Consider the following 23,378-nt stretch of genomic DNA (forward strand, 5'->3'; position numbering starts at 1 on the left):
CCCGGCCCGGCCCCGCCGCCCCCCGGCCCCGCCCCGCCGCGCCGCGCCCCCCGGCGGCCCGGAGGTCCCGCGCCCGCCGCCCCCACCATCGAGACGGCTCCGGCCGCGCAGAGCGGCCCCGGGCCGGGTGTCATGGCGGCCGCGGCCGGGGGGACGGGCGCGCTGAGCCCCGCGGGGCCCGGCGGCGGCCGAAGCACGGGGGGACGTGGCCGCCGCTAAACCCACCTCACCCTGCCCCGCTGCTGCGCCCCGCCGGGGGCTGCTGCTCCCCAGAGCTTCACCCCTCCGCCCCCTGCTCGCCCCGCGCCGCAGCTGCAGCCCCGGGGCCTGCCTGGGCCTCCCCGGCCTGCACCGCCGGGGCGGCTGCCCGGGCCCCGGGCCCGCGGCGGGGCCCGGCCCCTGGGCTCCCGGCAGGCCGGGAGCGGTGCCGGTGGCGGGGAGGCCGGCGGGGTGTCCAGCAGAGCCGTGCTTGGCACGGGGGGGACGCTGTCCAAAGTAAATGGCTACGGGTAAATTGGGGCTGTAACGCGCTCGGTTTTGTTAGGTTTAAGGCACGCGAACTGTGGCAGGAGCTGCTTCCTTCTCACGTTTATTCAGCGCTTGGGGTGGGAGGACAGTGACATCTGGGAACTGCTCAAATATTGGTGATAAATAACAGTTTCATGGCAGATTTCCTGAGGCGCTGGCTAAAACCCGTTCACTTTTTTTTTTTCTTTTCTTTCTTACCTATTGCTAGGCTACTGCTCAGCCGGTTTCAGTCGTGGAGCAGATAAGCACTAGGGCCACTGTAAAGAGAAAGCCTGAGGAGGAGAAGGAGTCTGCGGCAGCACCGACTTAGGCTTATGCTGACGTACCTCTGGGCGTCCCGCCTGCGCCCCGTGCCTCCTGCAGAAGTTCGTCTGCTGAGTTGCGTGATGGAGAAGCTGGTTTTTGCTCACGCGAGCAGGAACCTCAGTCCCAACGTTAGCCCTGTGAGCTCGGCCGTCAAGCCTCTTTATCGGGCTAAAACAAAGGGGGTTTGTCTCATTTTATGGGAAGAGATGTGCACATTTCTGTGTGCTTCCTTGATAAACTGCATCACGACCCAAAGCTACAACTTGGGGGTAATTCTGAAACAACAGAATTATTTCAGGTTTACGTGATTTTAGAGGAGAATCTGCCTTACTAACTATTAGATACAGAGAGAGAGAGCCTTTCACCACAATAGATCATAGAATCACAGAATCGTTAAGGTTGGAAAGGACCCCTGAGATCATCGAGTCCAACCGTTCACCTAACTGCCTCCAAACCCTGTCCCTGAGCACCACATCCACGTGTTTTTTTGAGCACATCCAGGGGCTGCGATTGCCCCACTGCCCTGGGCAGCCTGGGCCAGGGCCTGACCACTCTCTCCGTGAAGGAATTTTTCCTAATACCCGACCTAAATCTCCCCTGGCGCAGCTTGAGGCCATAATGAATGGCCAGATGAATTTGTGTCCTTTCCTTTGGCTCTATGTCCAACGTACTGATAAATTTAAAACTCATTTTAGGATCCCAATACCTGCCTGTCCTGCAATATGACTCGGAAATTGCCTCTGAGAAGGGAGAACTGGAGATGTGGGATCTGTGCTGACTTTGTGCCTATGGCAGATTCCCGTTCAGAGTAAAGGTGTGCGTTGCAGTACTACTTTACGTCTTTCAGCTATTGTGCTGATACTTCTCAGATGTTATAAGTGCTTTCATTACCGTTTTTATTCGCAGTAAATTTTCTTCTGCTTGGCGAGCCAGTAACGTATGTGTGGCTGCAGGGAAATCGGCTACATGAGACCCCTTGGCAATACGATTAAAGGTGATTTTTGTTATGGGACAAAGGATGTCAGGCAAAGAATGTCAGGTATTTTTTATCCAGGTTATTTTTATATTTTCATCACACCTCTTTTCTGGCAAGAAGCAGTTATAAGCTTGGTGGGGTTTTCACTTGTTTTCTTTGATAACTTGGCCTACACACGTCGTAAGAAAGAAAAATGTATTAGGATTTTCGGAGATTGTAAGTAGGACCGAAGCAGATGCGTCTCGTGCTGGACTTCTGTAGAGACCTCACCAACATTTCACACGATCGTGGTGGCGAAACTGGAAGACTAAAGAGCTTCTTCTCCTTACGTGGATGCATTGTGACAGCGATATGACCAGACCTAACATTAATATCAAACAAGTAATGTAGCGTATCATAACAAAAATTCTTTAGCTATGGTATGCCGAGAGCAAATAATAAATAATAATCAATATTACTTATCAGTTAATATTACAATTCATTATTTGTGTTAGTGTAGGACCCCTGCACCCTAATAATGGGCCACAGCTACATTTAGCAAGGTGCAATGCAATCCAGACAAGGTGTTTGCATGGCTTAAGCATGAAGTAACAGCAGGTCAAGGTAACCAAAGTGCAAAAAAACAAAAGAGAGAAGAGGATGATGCTGGTCGGCACAGTAGTGATGGTGCTACCACATCATCAGCCTACCCGGGGTATTGCTGCACGGCTGTTTGGGAACCGATTTCTGACCGGGGTGGCTGCCGTGCCGTGACACACACAGGATACCTGAGGGAAGGCCTGGCGTTTGATCTTTGCTTTGATATCTCCTGACGATTCACACAAGCTGAGGACGTGCCCCAGAGTATTTTTGGTTTGATGTTGCCTAAACACAAGAGCTTTTATAATTAATTTCCTCAGCTTCTCTTGAAAGACAACCAGGGAAGACTTTAAGCCCTGATGGGTATCGGGCTCTGCAGCCCTTTCGCGAGGGGTGGGGAGGCTGCTGGTCCCGTGCTCCTCCCGACTTCTGCAGAGCAGGCTGCAACGTGGTGTTTTCTCCAAGAGAAGAATTTAATCTGCTCAGCGTGGAGGGCTGGGGCTTCTGAGCTTTCGTCTCTCCAAAACAGCTAATCACAGGCCCATGATTTCTAGCCTTTTAAGCGCCTATATGCTCCTGGACCATATTTGGGCAATAAAGGTTCTGCAGAACTCGAGAACGCTGCAGATCTGATCCTCTCCAAAGCCCCGGCCTCGCCGGAGATACTGCGCTGCACAGGGCCAGCATGTCGTTTTTGCACGGCTCCTAAGCAACCTGAGTAAATAGAACATTTCGCAACCTTAACCGCAGCGGTTGCTACACTTTCATCTATAATTATCTTTTGCATCAGAGCTCTCAAGAGCAACCGGCCTACCAGATTTTGCAGGATATTTTGCATTCAGCTTCAGTTTGCCTGCCTTTTCTCTTGCATTGCCGGTCAGGATAATATTCCCCAGACAAGAGGAGAAACATAAATACCCTGCAGACTAGAGGAACGTGCAATACGCTGTAAGCCAAGAAATGTCAGCTCGCCAGCCTCGCTTCTGATTGCTGTTTATATTCTGCGCACTTCAGAGCTTTGTTATTTGAACGAGGCCTTATAACTTGCCCCAAAAGGCAGCCAAATATAATTCTTGGTGTTTGGAAAACCTAACACACAAATTATATTTAGGAAAAGAGCCTAGGACTCCAGTGGAACGAACCAAGACTCTTCCCCTCCTCCCTCCCGTGTTTCTCAGAATTAATGTCAAAACTGTAGCTTGGCGATCCTGATAGAATGTCTGTTCTCGGCGCTAGATCACACTTCGTTTCCAAGCCAAGAATAGAGCCCAGCATTCTTGATCATCGACATCCTATTTCTGGTCGCGCAGCCTCCTGGCGAAACGTGTGCCTAATCCCGCTCTAGGTGTGAATCTCCAGCAAGGCTCGGGCTCATTCCTCCGCTCCCAGAACTGGGGAGCTGCGCGCAGGGTCTGAAACCCGAAACGCCCATTGCGCCGCGGGTCTGAAGGCACAAGGACCCGTCCTCCGCCCGAGTCTTCACTGCAGCGATCTTCGGATTTCTGACAAAAATTCTGGGGTTTGTGCTTTGTCACTGAACTTCAAATTCCGAATCAAAACCTCCTTAGAACAGGGTTCGGCGCTTCAAAGGAACAAACGAACCCTCGCTAGCGAGTAGCACAGCAGGTCACCCAACAAAACACGGCTTAATACGTCCTGACTGCTTGATGTGCAAATCAAGTTCTTTGAGTTAAAGAGTGGCAGCTTTTCAAGTTGAGAGGCGCATGTTAACGACACAGTTTCGGTCGTGAAATATAAGCTCAATGCGTAGAAAAGAAGTCAGACGGTGTTCACCAGCCTTGCAGTCCAAAGACTGAAGGTTTGCCTGCAGGACGAGGATGCAATTACGCACGCTAGTGCCTGGGGCGCGAGGCCGATGAAAGCGGGGCTAACCGCCCCGGGACTGGACGTGGCGTCGGTCTGAAGCCGTGGCTTTAGGTACAGCTCTGCAACAGCGCCGGTAATGAAACCACAGCGCCGGGCTGTCCTCGTCGGGGAGAATTCTTATTGCGCCCTTCGAGCGCCGGTTTGGCCACCTGCGAGAATGAGTTTTACGCGTTACGCGCTTACACAATTTGGATTGTTTCTAAATTGTCCGTATCCATTATTGTTAGCGTCCACAATATGCCAAATGACATACAAATTGGCAGGATGACAACTTGGCTATCTCAGAGAGCTTGCGGCCGAGCCGCTGTTCCGCAGGAGCCTTCGCCCCAGCACAGCGGCCGGCGGGCTCAGCTGCTCAGCCTCTCTCCAAGACAGGGAGAACGGGGGTCACCGCCCAGAAGAGCCGCTCCGTCCCAGCGCCTGCGGGACTGTTAATTTAAGCAGAGCTGGCACTGTGGTACCTCGCTCCTTCTTTCTGTTCGTTCCGTGTGGCTTTTGAAACGGTCGGTGGGGAAACCAGGCTGGTAGAAAACGCCGTGTAAACAGCAAAGCTGTTTCTTATTCACAGCCATTAGGATTTAAAAGTAAATTCACATTGTTGTGAGATCACCCTAGTAGTTTGGTACAAAATGGTAAAAATCCTTAGGCATTTTACTATAAAACTGTGAAAGAGGCAGTCCTTTTCTGTATATATTTTTGCTGTATTGGAAAGTAAATAATCGCAAGGTCATTCAAGATGCATGTTTTTAAGTACACATCGGACCGAATATGGGCAGCGTGAATTTCGATAAACAATTGCCCTGGAAATGCTAAAACGGTTGGAGGAAGGACACGAAATGATCAGCTTCTTCCTGTTTAGGAAAGCTGAAACATTGGTGAGAGGACAATAACATGATAATATTTTTCATTACTTACATCCCGGTGTGGATTTTAACAGCAGCAAAGGACGTGAAACCTAAAATTACTGCATTTTCGTATGTGCACAGGGAGGCAAACACTGATTTTTGTATCTGTTTGAACAGGCAAGAGGTCATACCTGTATTCAGCATCTGCGTGTCAGCACGAGGAGCCGCGGGAGAGACCGCCCGTTTGTTCGCAGCAGAACGTAGCTGCCCTTGTAAAACAAGCAGGGTCTCGGCCCCGCGGGTGATTTTCCGTACTTAAGTCGCTCTCCCTGTTCGTGTACCTGCCTGCGTGCTGGCCGGGAGAGGTGAGCTGGCAGCCCGAGCCCGTGCTCGCTGCCAAGCCCAGAGAGTTCAGCTGTATTTTAATGCATTTCGTAGATCTGGAGGAGAAAAAGAAGGAAGCTGTTCCAAGACTGGTACTCTAGAAATCAGCTGGAGAAGACAGGGTCTACAGCCCCGGCCCTCCCGTGCCACATGGAGAAGCGAATGCACTCCGGGGATGGCTGGAAGGCTTGGGAATTTGCCTGGATAGCCGTCGTCGTGGCCCCGGAAGCCACAATAAGCCACAAAAAATGCTTTATAGGCTCATTACCCTCCAACAGAGAAAAGAGAGAAATGAAACTTCTGAGGTTGTACTATTTCTGTTCCTTGTTCGTGGCCAGCAAAGCGTTAATTACCATACCATGTGCCAGTAAGGCTCGGAGCCCTTGCCTTCACGCCCTTACGGTGAAAAAACGAGCATCAACTAGAAATTTTGTCCTTTAGTTATGGGTGAAAGTTCCGGTGGCATTTCTGTGGCAAAACGCCCCGAACCCTCAACAGGGCAGTAAAAAACTGTGGATTTTTTCACACGCCTTGCTGGAACCCCCCCATTTTCCCTTGTTATCCTCTCCGTCCACCGGGCACGTTTGCCACCACGGCCGTTCCCGCCGGCGCTTCCACGGCAGATCTGTCCGGCGGCTCTGAAGCAGACGCGTACGCGGTAAATTTTAACCACGTGTATTCATATTTGCAGGGTCAAGGCCTAAACAAGAGGAGCGAAGAAGAGGAGACGTCGCGGCAAATCGAACGGCAGGAATTCACTTCGGAGTTAAGGGAAGAGTTGGATGGGTTCCTGTTGGGTTCCTGTACCGTGTCGGCACGGAGCGAGCGGTTTGTTCACGTACCAAGACGAATGTGGGCAAGGTAGCAGTGAAATCGGCTTCCCCCGGCCAGCCGGCAGGACTGGGGGGTCGCCTTCTCCCCGGGACTCTTTTCTTCTCCCCCTTGGGTCGCCCCTCGTCCCTCCTCCTCCTCTTTCCCCATCACGCTCCCTCCCTTCTCCCGAAGCGCTCTCCCTTCTCGCCGATCCCTGCCTCCGCTGGACCGTGTCACCCCGACGTTAATCCCCCCCAACCCCATCACAGTGCCCGCCGCCGGCGTCTCCCAGTTCCTCCCAGTCCCCCCCACCTCACCGGTGCTGGGTGGGAAACAAGGGGCCTTCCCCCCTCCCGCCGCTTCTGCCTCCCGTTACTTGAAGGCAGCGGCCACGGAATGGCCTTCCCCCCTCCCGGCGCCGGGGTCCCGCCCCCCTCCCGGCCTGGGCCCGCGTCCCCGGAGGCCGTCAGCCCCCCCCCGGGGCCCGGGGCCGCCGCCGGGCCCCTCGCCCTCCGCCCCGAGGCTGCGGCCGCCCCGCCCGGCCCCGCCCACCCCGCCCGGCCCCGCCCACCCCGCACACAGCCCCGCCCGCCCCGCCCCTCTCGGCCCCGCCCTCCCGCCCCCCCCGCGCGGAGCGCTGGGCAGCAGCGGGGCCGCCGCCATTTTGGAGGCAGCCGGAGCGCCCGCCGCTCGCCGCCCGCTGTCAGCGCAGCCCCGGCCGCCGCGCCCCGCCTCGGACGCGGCCCATGCCCGCCGGGCCGCCGGCCCTCGCAGCCAGGCAGCGCGCCAGCGGCCTCGCCGCGGGGCGGAGGGCAGGCCCGGACCCCCAGCAGGTGAGACCCGCGGCCGGGCCCGCCGCCCCCGTCGCCGCCGAGCTGTCACCGCCGCCCGCTCTCCCGCCCGCCCTCCCGCTGCCGCCGGGGCCGGGGCCGGGGCCGGGGCCGGCCGGGCCGCGGGCTGCGCCCCACCGCGGGCCGCTTCCGCCTTCCTGCGCCGGGGCCGGGGCGCTGGGCCCGGGCCGCGGAGGCGGTGTGCGGCCTGCCGCCCCGCCGGCCCCGCCGCCCCCGTCCCCCGCCTCCGCTTCGGCCTCCGCGGCGACACCCCCTGCCCGCGCCCCAGGCCCCCGGGAGGAGCCGGTCCCCCGTCCCCTGGCGCTGCCTGGGCGGCAGGGCCGCGTCCGGCTGCCCCTGGCTTGTTTTTCCCTGGTTTTTTGGCTTTTTAATAGCCCGTGGCCCCGCTGGCGCTGGCCGCGCCGCCCCTCCGGCAGCTCTGCTCGCAGAGCTCCATCTTTGAGTCCTTGCTTCGGCCGTGCTGGAGTCCCACCGTCTCGTTTCGTGCGATATCTGGGTTAAATCGGACTTCATGCGCCTGTCAGACTTTGCTTTTTCATATTTTTTTTCGGGGGGGTGGATGTCGACCTGGTGGGGCTGGGCGATGGGAGCCCCGGGGTCCGGGCTGTCGCGACTGCTGCCCAGCCCAGAAGCTGTCGGGAGCGGCGGTGGTGGCAAGGTCAGGGGCGGGGGTCAGGGGCCGGCGGCCTGGGCGAGGGACCCCGCCGCCTTCGCCTGGGCCGTGTGCGGCCAGAAGTGTCACCGTGCTGGTGTCGTGGACGCGCAGGACCTGGGGTGGGAGTTGTAGCCGCTGATGGAATCGCTACAGCACGGAATCTCGCAGGGAGATGAGTTCTTGACGAGTCTAACGAGGGCTGCCTTCCTAATTTGAAGGCCTTGTTTTGCACTAGTTAAAAAAAAAAAAAAAAAACTAGGAAGTGAAAAAGAGAAACTGAGAGAACTTGGAGGGACCTGAGGTATTTTTCATATCTTGATCTCCCATTTAAAAATCGATATTTTAAAAACTGAAGCTTGTTTTCATACTGTACTTTTATTTTCTCTCTCAAAAAAAAAACAAAGGAGAAAGTTGTGATTCCAGTGCTGTCCAGAGCTACACACGTTTGAAGCTGAGCATGTAATCACTTCCTAGCAGATTTTTGTTACAAAGCACCATTTTAAGAATGATGGGAGAGTAAACATTTATGATTTCTCTTATTACTCTGACGCTTAAAAGCAAACAGTCTGCCAAAATACTTCAGTGGTAAAAAAATCTGGTGGATGGTAGTATAGCAATTTCCATAGCAACTAATGGTGATATCATGGTAAGCAAAGTTAAATTTTGGAACGTGCGATAGGAACACATAATGATCTGCCCTGGTTTGCGTGATACCAGTGAGCGTTTGCCTGGGAGATGACTGAGGACTGGATAAGAACAGAACGGTTTGAAATTGAAGGCTTGCTTTGTTTTTCGTGTATTCGATATGCAGACGCTTCTGGTGACTTTTGTGCTGTCTTTGTGTTACGTTGCAAATCCAGGGACCTAGGACAACGTCCTGTCTAGAAATCGTGGAAAACCTGTGGCGCTGCGGCAGCTTTCTGGGAAGAGCTCGGTCTGTAGCGGACTGGTATGGGGCAGGTGGTGTGGAAAAGGGCGCTGGGGGTTTGGGAGGTTCCTGCAAACCTCAGACCGTGGGAGAGCGACCGATGTCGAGCGTTTGTTCGGGGGATGGCAGGGGGCACGGAAGCGTCCTCCTTCTGAACCTGGCATTTGATGAAGTCTTGGTTGTGTTGTAGGAGGGACAGGTTGAAGTTCATAGTTCAGAGATTGGAGACTGTCAAAAATGAGTAACAAAGAGAAACCGATCTTTAAGAGCTTATGTTTTGGGTTTGTGTTTTTTTTTCCTAGTAAGCAAGCGTCCTCGGTCTGTGGGCTTAAATTATTTTTAGAAAGCTCCAGGCCGCTGTCACGAGTGGCACAGCCTGTTTGGCAGCGCTTCCCCGCGGGGGAAGGCTGAAGCCCTGGCAGCCCCCCTTCTGCAGAGGGGTGCCGGTGGAGCGCTGCGAGTCAGGAGCACTGCCGGCCCGTAACGGTTTGCTGGTTGGACTGGGAGCCAGCTGGAGTGAATTAAATTCTCGCTGTCCCCAGATAGTGCGATCCTGAGCTAGAAGGAGGAATCGTTTAGTTACGCTTCCCCTCCTCTTTGGTAGGGAGATATCCCAGGCGTAGCTGATCGTGTTTTTCCGTGCTCTGTGGAAGGAACGCTTCATTCGTGTTCTCCCCTGAGTTTTGTTGCCTACCAGCTGAGGTGTCAAAGGGAAACCAAAACACTTTTCTTCCCCGAGATGCAGTAGGGCATTAGTGGTACGGAAGAATTTCAGCAAAGAAAGATGTTATGTTTGAGGAGAGCTCGGGGCGGGGGGAACAGGATGAGCTGCCTTACTCTGCGTTTCTGATAACAAGGTGTGTCGAAGTGTAAGTGCAAAAGCTGTAGATTATAGGTTAGGGAAAATGACTTCACATACATAATCAAGTAGTGTGTTTTCCTAACACAGCGGCTTGGAGTCTGAAGTGTTAGTGCCTGAAGGGCGATAGCTAGAGCAGTGTAATAATCAGCTCAGCCATAAAAATGGGCGAACTGGAATGCCAAGAAATAGAAGAGAATCTCGTTAGAGTAAATGTTTCTGAAACAATAGCAGAATGACGAGAATAACTGGGGAACTCGGGCGTAAATGACATAGGAAAAACGGATGAGGTCAGTGAGTTGAGAGCAAAGCAGGAGCTGAGTGGCTGACAGAACTTTTGAGAACTTTACAGGGAGGAATGGTTGTGGGAGGTCTTGTTTTGCTAGATGTAAAATTATTGAAAACCTAATGGAGGAGAGCAGAGTTAGCAGACTGTATTAATGAATGATGTCAGCTCTCCATCTCAGCGGTCAAATATGGAGCCACGGTTCAGAGCAGCAGTCTTTTAGCCCTATTTATAGGGTAACACGGTTCTGTTCTTAATTATGTTTTATGGGCTGGGGAATCGGTTTGACTGTTTGTTACCTCCTTTTCACGGAAAACCTACAGATGTCAGTGGGTTTATATAAGGATCAGGGAAAGAATGTGGGCTCTGTGTGACCAATAGTAGCAACAAAGGAACTTAAGTGTCTCCTTTGATTCAGTATTATTAGAAGCAGAAGTATGTTGTCTTTTCTGTCCACTGCTATGTTTCTAGGGCACTAGTTTCTTTAACTGCGCTTTTCTCTTGCCCTCTCCGTGTCTGTATTCCTCCCACCGCCCTCCCCTCCCCCTGCGATGGACTGCTCTGCTCCTTGTTTTGATCTGCTAGAACAGTCAGCAGGGCAATAACCAATATTGACATTATTATTACATGCCTTGGCTATTTTTACCTGCCTGTTAACTCTGGTACGGGGGGAAACTCGGGCAAATAAATATCAGTTATCTTGGGAAATGAAGCTTTCATAGCCAAGGTTAAAAATCTCCGACTAAAAATGCTCAGCTTTCCGTGGAGTTTGAATGCCACAGACATCGCGTACATGGCGCTCGGATCAGGTCCGCACGTGGGAAGTCTGACATCACTGGCTGAATTAACAGTGACGTTCTCTCTTTTTGTTTATTAATGCCATTTAGTCCTAGATAAAGCTGAGACGGTGCAAGTAGTTACAGTAATAAATGGCTACATCGCAATGCCTAAAGCCTAACTAAAATTGTCGTCTTTGGCAGGGGTGGCTTCAGACTAAACACTGTGTGGCACTGAGCTTTGGAAAGGGGCTTGTCAGCGAAATTAGGGTGAGCTAGCTTAGGAGAGCGTAACGTCAAAAAAGGAAGTTAACATCATTAGCCTGCGCATGGAAGCTCTGCAGCTGTGGCTGCTGACTGCTACTAATTTTCCCTCTCAATTTCTCCTTCTTTGGGTCTACCTGCTTTCTCATTCCGTGCACGGACTGTGCACGACCGGGGCAGCGGCCGTGCCTTCGGCGTGCGTGGTGCCCGGTGCAGGGGCAGCCTGGCCCTGAAGTGGTGCCCCTGGATGTCACGGCATCGCAAATACGGAGTTTCTTGCCGTTGTGTCAATGTCGTCTGCTTAAGGACCCAATCTTATCTGGACAGAAGGGGAAACCGGAAGGCGCGAGCAAATAACGTGAAGGTTAAATGGCAAAGTTCAAGAAGTTAGTTAAGTCAACCAGGCAGAGCTGGGAACTATTTCCTTACCTAGGCAAAATAAGAAACTTTCGCCAGCTCTTGTTTTGGTAGGCAATCTACCTGGTTTGCAAAGAAAACTTTCCAAACGTATTGATTACTTGAATTCAAGGCTCGTGTTGAGTTGGCAAATGTCTCTGCTGTTCTTTCCAGTATGCCTATGCTAGTTGTCTTTTTTTTTTTTTTTTACTTTATGTCGGTTCTGCAGTTAGCTGCTATCCAGAGCATTGTGGCCTGCAGTGACACCGGTAACTATTAAGTCACTTTGATTCTGATTTTGTTTGGCAGAATTAGGAGCAATAGCAGCAAAGCAGAGACTGGCACTGCTTACTGGGAGAAAGACAAAAAAAGGCGGAGGCTGCAGCGTGGAGATGGTCCTTCTTGCTGCAACCTACGGGAAGGAAGAAGGAAATAGAGCACAAGATATTTCAGTTTCAGTTTTGTCTTTGATTTTTCTATGGTAGACTTAATGATGTTAGCTGAGAAAAGGCATGATGGGTATGCCTTGACATTTTGCGATAAGCGACTTAGATTCTCTTCTGCGTAGCAATTTCTTCCTTTCTTTTCGTTTCTCATAGTCTCGCAAACCCTACGGATTGTTTCAGCCTCTTTCTTTCACGTGCAGGGGGGTGGGATGAGAACGGTTGTGTTTCTTTAGCTGTTTACTTTTCATTTTCTTCCTTCAGAAGATTCTCTCGTATGCCATTTAATATAAGTCTTTTCTGTTGGGACGGATTTCTTCTTTTTTTAGAAGGATAACTGAGACTATAAGCTAACAGGTTGAAAAGTGTATCCCGTCTCCCCGAGCCAGAGGACTAAGGGCGCAGTTCCACAGCGACATCCCTGGGCCCGAGTCCAGGTTGCCATGTGTTGGCATTGGGATTTGTGCAACCGTGCGGTACGCTGCCTCGGAGAGCTGAGCGGGCTGAGCGCTCGCCCCGCTCGCAGGGAGCGGTTTTCGGCTGGATCAGCTCCCTCAACCAGCTGGATCTGTAGTTGCATAAACGGCGCTGACAGAAGGGAGGATGCAGGAACGTCTGACCCAGGAAGGAGAAGCGTAAAAAGAGCAGGTCTCTCGCCGTCTGGATTTAAATAGGGTGTGGCTCAGTTTCACTGATCCAAGTTTGCCGAGCAACACCTTCCTGGTTAGTCCCTCTGCGTTGGTGCTGGCCCCAGGCTGACAGGGAGCCGGTCTGTCAGAAGACGAACCCCCCCCCTTCCCCTGTCCGTTTTCTGCTGGTTTATTTTATTTAACAGGCATGGTAGGAACAGGTGAGCACTGCTGCTGGAACGTTTGCCGGACAGTTTAAATGGGAAGGGGCTGGGAATAGTGGGGCTGCAGCAGTGTTAACAAAAGCCGTGATTCCGTGTTAGATTAAATCAAACTAAGCCTAGTGAACAGAATATCCAGGTCATCCTCAGAGGCCCAGGGTCTCGGCTCCTGAGCCAGAGTACCCGATTAATGGTCAGCAGATGCTCCATCGGCACTCTATTTAACAAATTGGAAAATACTAAATGATGGATTTCAACTTAGTGCTATTGCATGTTATCCTTTTTTTTTTTTTTTTTTTTAATATGGAAGATTGTTTTTCTTCATGCTCAGTTGGTTTTTACTACTTCTGCATTCTCCCAGTCCTTTACAGTATGACTTTTTAACATCACGTTGTCCATGGTGTATCCTAAATTTTCTTTTTTATTCGGTGACTTTCTAAGCCTTTTTTTTTCCCCTTAACGTTGTGTTTCAGACTCTGGCTTCACTTTCAAGGGGCTGGAGACCTCTCACCAAAGTTCACATATCTATGATGTAAATGCCTACATCTGAGGTAATAATTTAGGATTCCTTTTTTAGTCAATGGAGAGAAACAGATGCTTATTTTCTTTTGATGCAGAAGTCTAAAATAGAGATGCGTTTTGCTGTAGAAGTGCTCATTTCTCTCCTACTGCAAAGGGAGTCTGGGTGACTAATTCAGATTAGTCATCCATAGTATAAATATCTACACGTTAGGTGAGACAGATCCTATTGCAGAAGGCTCAGCTTGCTAGGCAAGGATTCGGAGGGGACCTCCTCGTTGCCTTCTCGCCCTTGATGGATTATGAGGTGAATGAGACGCTGGATATGTTTTGCAATGTGCTATGCCCCTAGCTTGGCTTGGTCAATCTTCTTCCTCTTTCATAGCTGACTGGTAAGTTTGAGGTTGAAAGCAGCGTCTATAAATGATTCAGAGTCATATAGTTACCTATTTAAGACCAATACAATCAAACAAACTTAAGTTTTTGTCATATACATGACCAGCACAGTTGGTTTTCCCCGGTTCTGTTTGAGACGGACAGATGCTAGCCAGAGGAGTAGCTATATGTTGTGATCGTCTACCTAGTTTGGGTCATAAATAAGCCGTAAGCTCCACGGTGCAGAAGACAAGATTTCTCCATGTTTCTTCAGTGCTTAGCGTGAAGAGGACCCTGAGCTGAAAAGGCGTTTGTCACTGTTTCAGTAAATGTAAATATTGAGTTTTTCCTTGTACTTTTTCTAAAGGCTGTTTAATGATGACCAGTCCTAGAGAATGCTACGTGTCTGAGTTTTGGGAAGACTCAAGGATGAAGTAGCAGAGTAGTTTACAAAAATACGAAGGGGCTTGAGGATGCCAAATTTTGCAGAAAGGCGCGTAATGTTTTAGGGATGCGGTGCCAGGAATAAATGCATATTCGATTTCATTGATGTTACACTGTACCCGCTGTTTCCTCTTACAAAATAGGCAGCTAATTTCATTACTTCTGTTTTTCCTGTTACTTTTGTCATCTTTGTTCTTAGCTAACTAGTAGTGCCTGTAAGATAACTGTTACAAGTAATTGGTGTTAATATCTGTAGTGCTTTCGGTGTGAAAGGTTTCATCCAGCGTGTCCGTGGCCTCCCCAGTCCTCTTCTTCCCCTCCCTTTTAAATAGCAGCACTGCTGAAGAATGTTGTTTTGCAGAAAAAAAAACGCTTCGACTTCATTTTTCATGAGTGAAATTTTTTACTCAATTGAAATGAGCTTATAAGTGCTGTTTTTTTTAAGTACCTGGAAGAAAATGTTGGAATGAAGCGGTGCAGTTCCCAAGAACAAAACTATTTAATCGTTTTCAGTCTTAGAAGAGAACAGCAAGTAAAAGTATTTAGTGTGTACTTGGGGTTTGGATATATGCTTGAGTTTTTACAGGGAGCTGTGAAGCGAAACGGAATCTCCTGGTAGTCATAGTAGACATTGGCCACGTGAGGAAAATGCCGTTGCGTAATCACGGCGTGTTGTTAGAGGCGGTGGACTGGGCCCCCGTCATAAATACATTATTTTGGCAAAAGCAGAAACTTCACCAAATCACTAACAAGGAAGCGGCAGACCTGGTGTCTGGAGAAGCGGGAGGATCTCAAAGGCCCTTGATAAAAAGCAGCAGTCTTCTGCTGACCTGCGTGTTTAAGGTTTAATACGTGACAGGCAATCCTTGCTGGAAGGAAATGCCTACAATTTATGTATATTGGCTGGTTTAGGCTCTGGCCACCTAATGGGGAAGAGGTGGGGGAAGACCAGGCAGTGTTGATGGAAGGCCTGTGAAAATTCATCTCTCTGTGAAGTAGTAAGCCAAAATAACATCCAAAGGATAATTATTGGAATGGATGTTATGCCTGAAAATGGCAAAATATTATGCGTGTTAGTGTTAGAGACGATTTTGAGGCATGTGATTAAAGAAAATAGCAGGGCAGAGAAGATGAAAACCATACTGGGTCATCTGCTGTATTTAAAAAAAGCAAGGGGAAGTCCGCTGAGACACGTGGAATTGTAAATGTATTTCTGGTTCGCGATTTTTGGCGTGTGTATAACTTGTCAAGCTTGATGTAAGGGCTATTGATTAGGCCAAGAGTTAGTGTGGGTGTTTTACCTGTTAAATAAGAAGGGAAAACATTTCTTTGTGTAGTGCTGAACTCACCTTGATCCGCTGGGAAGTACGGTGGTGGAATGGAGAGAAGACCCTTCTGCATTTTCCCTCATCCTTCAGCACATGATGCTCCTGTGGCCCCATACCGGTTTTTCTGTGCCTAATTCTGAGACGGCCGACGCTGCCTGCTTTCAGGGGCTGAATGCCACAAGCTGTTTCTCTAGAACGATATTTCTTACTTGAAACCTAGGATGCTTCCCTTTCCTTTGCCACTTCTTTGTTCTTACTTGGACTGTTAGATGCAGCAGCGGGGGGGGGAAATTTAGCTTGGGCTCCTGAGGTTATGCCTGATCCGCGCGGCTGAATGCGATGCACGGAGATCTGCGGACGAGCCGTGGGGCTGGAAGGAGTCCCGTTACCTCGCGCCAGCTCGGTGCGGGGCCGGTGTGCCCTCTCCGTTTTCGAAACTTGAGCCGGCGTCGCCGTACAGCATTGTCCTGCACATGTAAATGTACCAGCTCGCTCAGCTGGGAGGGGCATCTCTTAATGTGGTGCTTTATCGTGCTATTCAGATACAGAAGCAACAAGAACATTATTTTAAATGTCACTGTAGTATTTTCCAGCTGAGAAAAACCCCCACATCTTACCTCCAGAAGTTGTAGAAAGCAAAAGGAACTCTCCCATCTTCAGAAGGGATTGATAGTCTCCTGTATTCTTCATAGTTTGAGAAGTCGGGTTTTAAATTAACGGGAGGAGATCTCCCTCCAGCCGCGCTGCTGGCGAGGCCCGTCGAGGCGCTGGGCGCTCTTCGGGAAGGTACGGCGGCGAGCGCTCCCGGCGCTGGGGCGGACGCTGGTCTGCAGCGATGGGGCAGACGTTCCTGTTGCTCGTGGCGCGCTCTGCTTGAAACTGAGTTTCTGGCTTGGGAATTGCTATTCAAATAGGCTTTGAGCATTATATGCAAATTAATATCTTACGATGGCTCCTTGTAACTGAATATTTAGTTGCAAGAGCATGCAAGCTTGAATACAGGGTTTTATGGTAGTCAGAGACGATCGCTGAGATGATACTCTGCTCCTGCAGCTATCATAATTTGCATTCTGAGGTGTTTATAGAGACCAAGAGTACTTACTGATCATCTTTTGTGCAAGGGTGATGTTAATTTATTTTCCCAAAGTTTATACAATCCCTAGAATTCTTTATTAAACTTGGAAAAATAAACGTCATCCTTTTCAGTCATTTGAAATCTTCACCTTTTCTGTTACAGATTCTGTGCTTTTTATTAGTGTTTTTGGTTATCATTAAGGCTATTTAGTTACAATGCGAACGACTTCTTAGAATCGGTGCTTAAAGCCGTCGTTTGACGCGCGTTTAAGCGGGCACTGCTGCCGAAAAGCTGTCCCCTCCTTGCTGCTCGTACCCCTGCCCCGTCGCTTCGCCGCCGCCCGCCTTGTTGGCCCCGGCATTTGTGCACGGCCTTGTCAGCCGCGTCGGGGGAGTCACCCACCTGGAATATTTTTCTGCTAATACTGCATGGAAAAGGAAAACAGTTTTTTTTTCTTTTCAGCAGTGCAGGTTTAAATACATGGCAAACTATGGCCTAACATCAGCAGCATGTAATTCTGCTTTGTGATTTCAAGAGCAACCTGAGCTTTGCTGTTGATTTGTCCAGGTGAAGCCCCTTGAACTCCGAGGGGTGGGTCTGAGGTTTCCAAATGGTGGTTTTCCTTTCAGGATGGTTTGTGACGAACGAAGCTTAGCCCATAAATACAGTTTAAGTGGTGCCATGCAGGGAAAACAGGCTGGTGGTGCGTTGTCATAGGTAAGATTTTTCTTCTGAAGCATCTTAACATCTATTTTAACTGTAGAACTACGCACACTTTGTGTGGACTGTGTCTGTATGATGTCCTGAAAGATTAAGGAAATTAAAAAGCGTATGTTGTTTAATATCCTCTTTTAAGGTGCTGGTTTGTTACGGTTTTGGCAAAGCAACGTTGTGCCTTGTTTCCACGTCGTTTGGTTGGTAAAATGGCACAACATCAGGGTATTCTGGTAAAAACTGCAGCATGCAAAAACCGTAGAGAGAGGCACAAATGCAGTTTTGAAGCTTTCAACTTGTGTAAAGGACCATTAAGGGAATGCGAGCAGTTGTTTTTTTCGCTGTTTTGAGGACATCGGGGTCCTGATAAAATAGGTGTATCTGAAGCGTGCAGCTCTCGATCCGCTTGTAAAGCGCGACAGGAGATCGCCGTTTGCAAACGCTGCTGCTTCGCTGTCTAACGGTGTGAGCGGTGTGATGTCTCTTTTGTAATATTGCCTTATTCCATGTGCGCAGCAAAAATAAAATATCCGGGGTCCCGGGATCAGTGTGGTAAATGCCTTTGACAAACTGGCTTTTCTGTAAGACACTGCTTGTGTGCCCCAGTAAATACCAGCATCTCAATTTTGAGATAATAGTCTAATGAATAATAGTTATTTCTGAAGGGTTTAACTGTGGTGATCCAGGAAAAAATTTAATTTGTTGCTTAAACAACACATAGTAAACAGTCTAAGTGGCATCAAAGTCTTGTTTATTAATGTAAGCAGCGCGAGTGAATGAGGAGTGGCGGCCGAGGAGTCCTGCGAGAGATGTAAATCGCCACTTAAAAAAACCCCCTGAGTTTGTTTTGCCTGTTTTAACAAGGATTGTGTGTTAGCTGTTTAATATGCAAATCAAGATGCAAATCTTACCCGTAAAGGTTACTCTTTAAAGCGGAGCACAGAAAGCCCCCGGGTCCCTCGCAGACCTTGCTGCTGGTGCCTGCTCCCGCGGGGAGGGGGCTCCAGAGCTGCACACGCAGAGAGCAGGAGCTGGGAATGTTTGGCTATTAATCTTCTTAAATTATTAGCCATGGAGTGAAGTACAGGTTAAAAATGTTGAGATAACTATGCCCTTAGAGATAAACTTCGCAGCCTACCAGCTTCAGGTTAATTCTTTGGCGTGTGTTTAGCTCCATATGTTTTTGACTGACCTAGGCAAAAAAAAGACTTTTTTTTGTGCAATTATGTTCACGGTGCGTTTGGTATATTTTTCTGGCTAGCTTTGTCCTGCATTTTTTTGAAGCACTGCAGTTTCTTCAGTGTCTGGGTGTGTTGAATTTAATTAAAAAGGTAACATTTAAATAAAGAAGCTGTGCAAATTTTGTCCTTAGCATGGGGTAGGGCGTCAATTAGAAGGCTGTTTAACTAGATACTAGATGAGGATAAAGTCGATCATCAAAACAAAGTACTTCTTGATATCATCTCTATTAGGGAACTTCAGAAGCACAGAATAATTAGAAGTAGCTCTTAATTTTGTGTGCGTATTTGTACAACAGGCAGGCCTTCATCATTTTTTGCCTGCAGCAGTTTTTTATTAAAAGAAGAAAACCCCAACGCAGCGCCTTACCGTGCTGGTATAGCAGACTCTCTCCTGCAGGACTCGGGATTTGCTGTTTGTGTCCAAGCAATGTAAGCATAGACGGCTCCTTCGTTTGTCAGTTAGGCCTGAAGAAAAAAATGAAGAAATTCGTATCGCTAGCTCAAAGAGGAAAACAAAAGGAGGCTCTTGGTTAACTGGTGAAACACTATTTTGGTTAAGAATAAATTTTATCTGAGAATTATAAGTGTATCTAAGTGTTTCCAAATCAACAGCTCGGGCTAAGCAATCTGTCAGGAAGCTGCAACACATCTTTCGTTATATGGTAACGTTTGAAGATGAAGAGAATCCTCGGTTCAGAGTTTCCATCTTCTTCCTCGCGCGCTTGCTGTGGCCGCGGAGCGACGCGAGTGCCTCTCGCGGTACAGGCGCCCTCCGAGGTCGCACGTGGTTTCTGAGCAGGTTGGGATTTGGGACGGGCATTTCCCTCTCCTGTTCTCTGATGCTGGGGGTGGAGAGAGGCAAAAGGCGAACCCTGAACGCTGCGGCAGGAGGACGCCGTGCCGAACGCTGCGAGGAAGAGGCTGGGGAGAAGGAGCTGCAGAGCGGGTGCCACGGCAGGAGGAGGAGCGCGAGTTAAGAGCCGGCTGGTGCTGCCGGGTGGGTTTCGGCACTGCTGCGTAGGGCACAGGTCTCTCCGTGTTGGGAAGTGTAACCGTGGCGGGGTATACGGTGCAGGATTCGGTAGTACTGAGATATTAAAATTCAGATACTGAATCTTTGCTGAAAATGCTGTTAAAGTGTATTGTGACCGCTGCTTAACTGGTACCGTGGGGTTGGGACGCCAGGTTGATGTAGTGTGAAAAATTTCAGTTGGGAGATTTGACTCTTCTCCTCGTTATCCGGGAGGTGTTTGCCCGCGTCTGGCGGGATGATAACCTGTCCTTCCCTCTCCCAAGCAGCCGAAGCCTGGAAGGCAGAAGCGGGCGCCTGCGCCGGAGCGGAGGGGTGCACGCGCTAGAGGAAGCTGCTTCCACTCCGCGCGACCTGGGCAAGCCCCTCTGCCGTTGAGGCAGGGCTTTGCCGGCCGCCTGCTCTGCAAGTGGCCTACAGGCAAATACTCTTCCCCCGCCCCGAGATGCGTCCTTCGCCTGTACAAAACAGAGGCTTCTGACTTTTTGACTCTTCGCCTCCGAAAGTTATGAGACACTGAGGGGGTGGAAGGAAGATGAAATAATAAAATAATGGTAAACTAAATCAATTTTTTTTTTTACTAAGACTGAAACATGGTGTAAGATATTCATTTTCACAGGTTTACGTATTTAAGTTATCCCAATGCTATGATAATAGCTAACTACAAAGCTAGCTGAGTTCAATAGAGACAATTTATAATTTTGTATGCTGGGTTGTAGGAGGGAATAAAGGCTGTAATTCATTTCTGTGTTTTATGTTCTTGAGACTTTGATGTGTACATGTGCAGTCGGAGCCTGGCAGAAATCGCCGAGATTGTAAGAGTTTTATGTCCAGTGGGATGCACGTGCTAACTGGGCGGGGTGTGGACGGTTGCTGGAGCCACCATTGCCTCTGAGGGCTCCAGTCTGTCCTGCTTTGCCTCTTATTCAGAGTTCATACAAAAGAATCGGGCAAATGAGTGAGGGAAGGGAACAAAGAGAATAGTGACGGATGAGAATATGTAAAATATGTTAAAATAGTTGTTTTATTCCTGTCCTGCGACTTCTAAAGGTGTCCTGAAACTGCAGCGGTGCCTCCTGCAGAACTTTGTAGAGCACCCGTCATAGGCAGCGTCCCTTGGCTTTATTGCCACTAAGCGCCTAGCTAGCTGTGCCGAGTGAGGGTGGGCTCCTTGCAGGACCTTACTTTGGGAACAGAGAAGGCTGGTTTGGGCTCAGGCTCCTGTATTAAGGACAGCTGCTCATTTCAGCTTAGTTCCTTAACTTACTGCAGCTATTGCTTGTAGAATTGCATTCTTACATCTAGGGCCTGCTTTGGTTTGCTATGTGAACTGTTATTTATTTCACAGGCTGTAACCCAAACCTCGGTTTCTGTTTTTCTCGTGGCTTTGTGCTTAGTCTTTCACTGTAGTATTAAGCTGCAGTTTCAGTGTGGCACCAAAGTTGGAGCAGATTTGCCTGAATGTTTGATCTTGGGAGATTAAGGCCTGTGTACCACTAGAAGACAGATTTGTATCTTGCTATTTGACTCCTATGCTTTGGGCTTTATTGCTCGCAACAGACTGTACTTAAAATAATGCCTACCCATGTTAGCATTAGTTGTGAAAGCATGTGGGGCATGTCAGATAACACTCCATAACGTCTATTTTTGTTGTTGTTGGGTTGATGTGACACTCTTATGCTTGGGGAGGGACTGATGTAAAGCCTGCCAAGGCTTGGCTTTCAGAAGTGTCTGCAAGCAGGCTTCGAAAGAGGAAAACGTTCTTCCAGGTAAGAGAGGCTCCTCTGTAATAAGGTTGAATTTTCGATAGCAGTCAAAGGTAGCATGACTACCAAGGGCGGACATGATACCAATTTGAATTTGGAGCAGTGCCTATTAATGAAGTTAAGTCCTTCCAAATTACAGATTAGGTGGGCTAGAAAGAAGCAGAAGGTTGGTGAGGAGGCGTTCTGTACTTTCTGCCTTTTAACTTTTTATTTTGCCTTCTTGTGGCTCCCTGGACAGCTGCTTCCCAGGACAAGTGTAGCTGGTAGGAAGGAGGTGGGTGACTGCCTGAAAGGCAGTTCTCCGTATAGTGGTGGCCTTCAACAGCGCTTATTAGATACGGGAGGCAATCCCCAGTACTGCTTTCCTTTGTCAGGAGAACCCCACACCTCTCGGGTATAATTTCATAATAATCTGAAAAAAATCTCTCTTCTCGAGCTGTAGTATTTATTTAGGTAGCAAGCCTTTTCTCTTCTCTGTTGGGGTTTTTCACCGTTCTTCATGCCTTGTGTGAGTATAAGAGGAATCGATACAGATCTTTGATTTAATCTTGGCTATAAGATGAATGAGGAAATTTTTTATCAGCGTTGTTTCATCTTGGAAACAAGCACTGAGTGCATTCCTAAGGAGTCTGAAGTCGGATCCTAAAGAGATGGAGAGCCAGCTCTAGAAATAATTGAGTAGCTCATGCTTCTCTTCCCCTGACAGACTGAAACGTGGGCTCTGAGCGGTTTGAACCCAAAGCGGAGCAGATTGCTGGAAGTCCTCGATTACCTGTGTTGTGGGCGTGCTTCAGCAGCAGGGCACGGTGCCGGATCCAGGCTCTGCCAGAACGCGGCTCGTACTGTGCTGTGCCACCTCCACCTGTAACAGGCCTGGGGCTGTCCTGAGGGGTGGGAGGCGTTCAGCTGGCAGCGGTGGGGTCGCGGAGCTGGAAGGTGAGGGCAGGATGGTGGTGGGACTGGGGGTACTGGTCACGGTGAACTGCGGAGGCAGAGGCAACAAGCAACAGCCGGTACCCTCGTCCTGGGGAGAGGCGATCGCAGCGGGGTTTGAAGGGATGGCAGCCTGGGGTGCGGAGGTGCAAACCGCAGCGCTGCGTTGATGCTTCAGTACCAAGAGGTTGGAAGTAGTGTAATGCAGAATACTGTAACGCAGGTAGTCTGTGTATGGCAAGCCGTTGTCTTTGACAGGACACAGCGCTTAAATCCTCAAGAAACCAAAGTGGTGTGTGCAACAGCAGAAGAAAAGAAATAGTTGAATGCTGTTAGGCCTTAGCAGCAGCAGGAGAGAACCTGAGGCATTAAAATACACTCTGAAGATGGTAACATCTAATTCATGCTCTGTGCAGTGTAGGTTAAAACACCATCAAGGTCTGACCAGGGTAAAATCCCTTCAAACACAGCAGCTGGTGGTTGGTAGGGGCTGGAGAAACAATTATTTCAAAGATATTGTTAGTGTGCCTGGAGTATATTTCTCAGTTGTTTTGAACAGATTGATTAACAACTCTTTCCTTGTTTCTGCTCCTAAACACATAATACTGTTCTGGTCACCTCCGGTGCAGAGCTCAGCTGTGAAGTACTTGCATCTTCAAAAGCTTGATTCTTCCCCGTTTGAATGATGCACACTCACCTGTCCCTTGACAAATACCAGTATATTTTCTGAAAGGGTGAAATGTGCGGAGCGTTGCCAGCCGGTCAGGGAGGTGATCCGTCCCATCTGCCCAGCACTGGTGGGGCCACGTCTGGAGTGCAGAGTCCAGTGCTGGGCTCCGCAGGGCAGGAGGGACATGGACGTAGCGGAGAGAGTCCAGCAAAGAGCCACAAAGTTGATTAAGTAATTGGAGCGTTTGCCACGCGAGGGGAGCTGGGAGAGCTGGGGCTGTTCATCCTAGAGAGGAGATGGCCTGGGGGGGACCGCGTCAATGTGTATAAATCCCTCGTGGGGGAGTAAAGAAGATGAAGCTGGGCTCTCCTCGGTTGTGCCCAGTGACAAGGTCCGGTCCTGTTCAACATCTTCACTGATGAGCTGGGCGAGGGGATGGAGGGCACCCTCCGCCAGTTTGCAGATGACACCAAGTTGGGCGGGAGCGTTGATCTGCTGGGGGGCAGGAGGCTCTGCAGAGGGCCCTGGCCAGGCTGGGGCGATGGGCCCAGGCCACGGGGTGAGGGGCAGCAAGGCTCAGGGCCGGGTCCTGCCCTGGGGGCACAGCAACCCCAGGCACCGCTGCAGGCGTGGGGAGGAGCGGCTGGGAGCTGCCCG

At 49.9% G+C, this 23,378-nt stretch overlaps 1 protein-coding gene across 5 annotated transcripts in view; it reads left to right on the top strand.

Annotated features, from left to right (window-relative positions):
• Positions 1–6,998: 6,998 nt before the first annotated feature.
• Positions 6,999–23,378, top strand: part of PPP6R2 (protein phosphatase 6 regulatory subunit 2) — a 111,663-nt gene continuing 95,283 nt past the window's right edge. For 2 of the 5 annotated variants that reach the window (XM_082308178.1, XM_082308182.1), the window contains exon 1: positions 7,000–7,151. The gene's annotated coding sequence lies outside the window, so the exon portion shown is untranslated. Of the gene's footprint in view, positions 7,152–8,738; positions 8,759–23,378 lie in introns of those variants that run through there. The other 3 variants (XM_082308183.1, XM_082308181.1, XM_082308179.1) reach the window with 3 other exon arrangements.

The sequence above is a fragment of the Platalea leucorodia genome, assembly GCF_965183815.1.
Source record: "Platalea leucorodia genome assembly, chromosome: 4".
Classification (NCBI taxonomy): Eukaryota; Metazoa; Chordata; class Aves; order Pelecaniformes; family Threskiornithidae; genus Platalea; species Platalea leucorodia.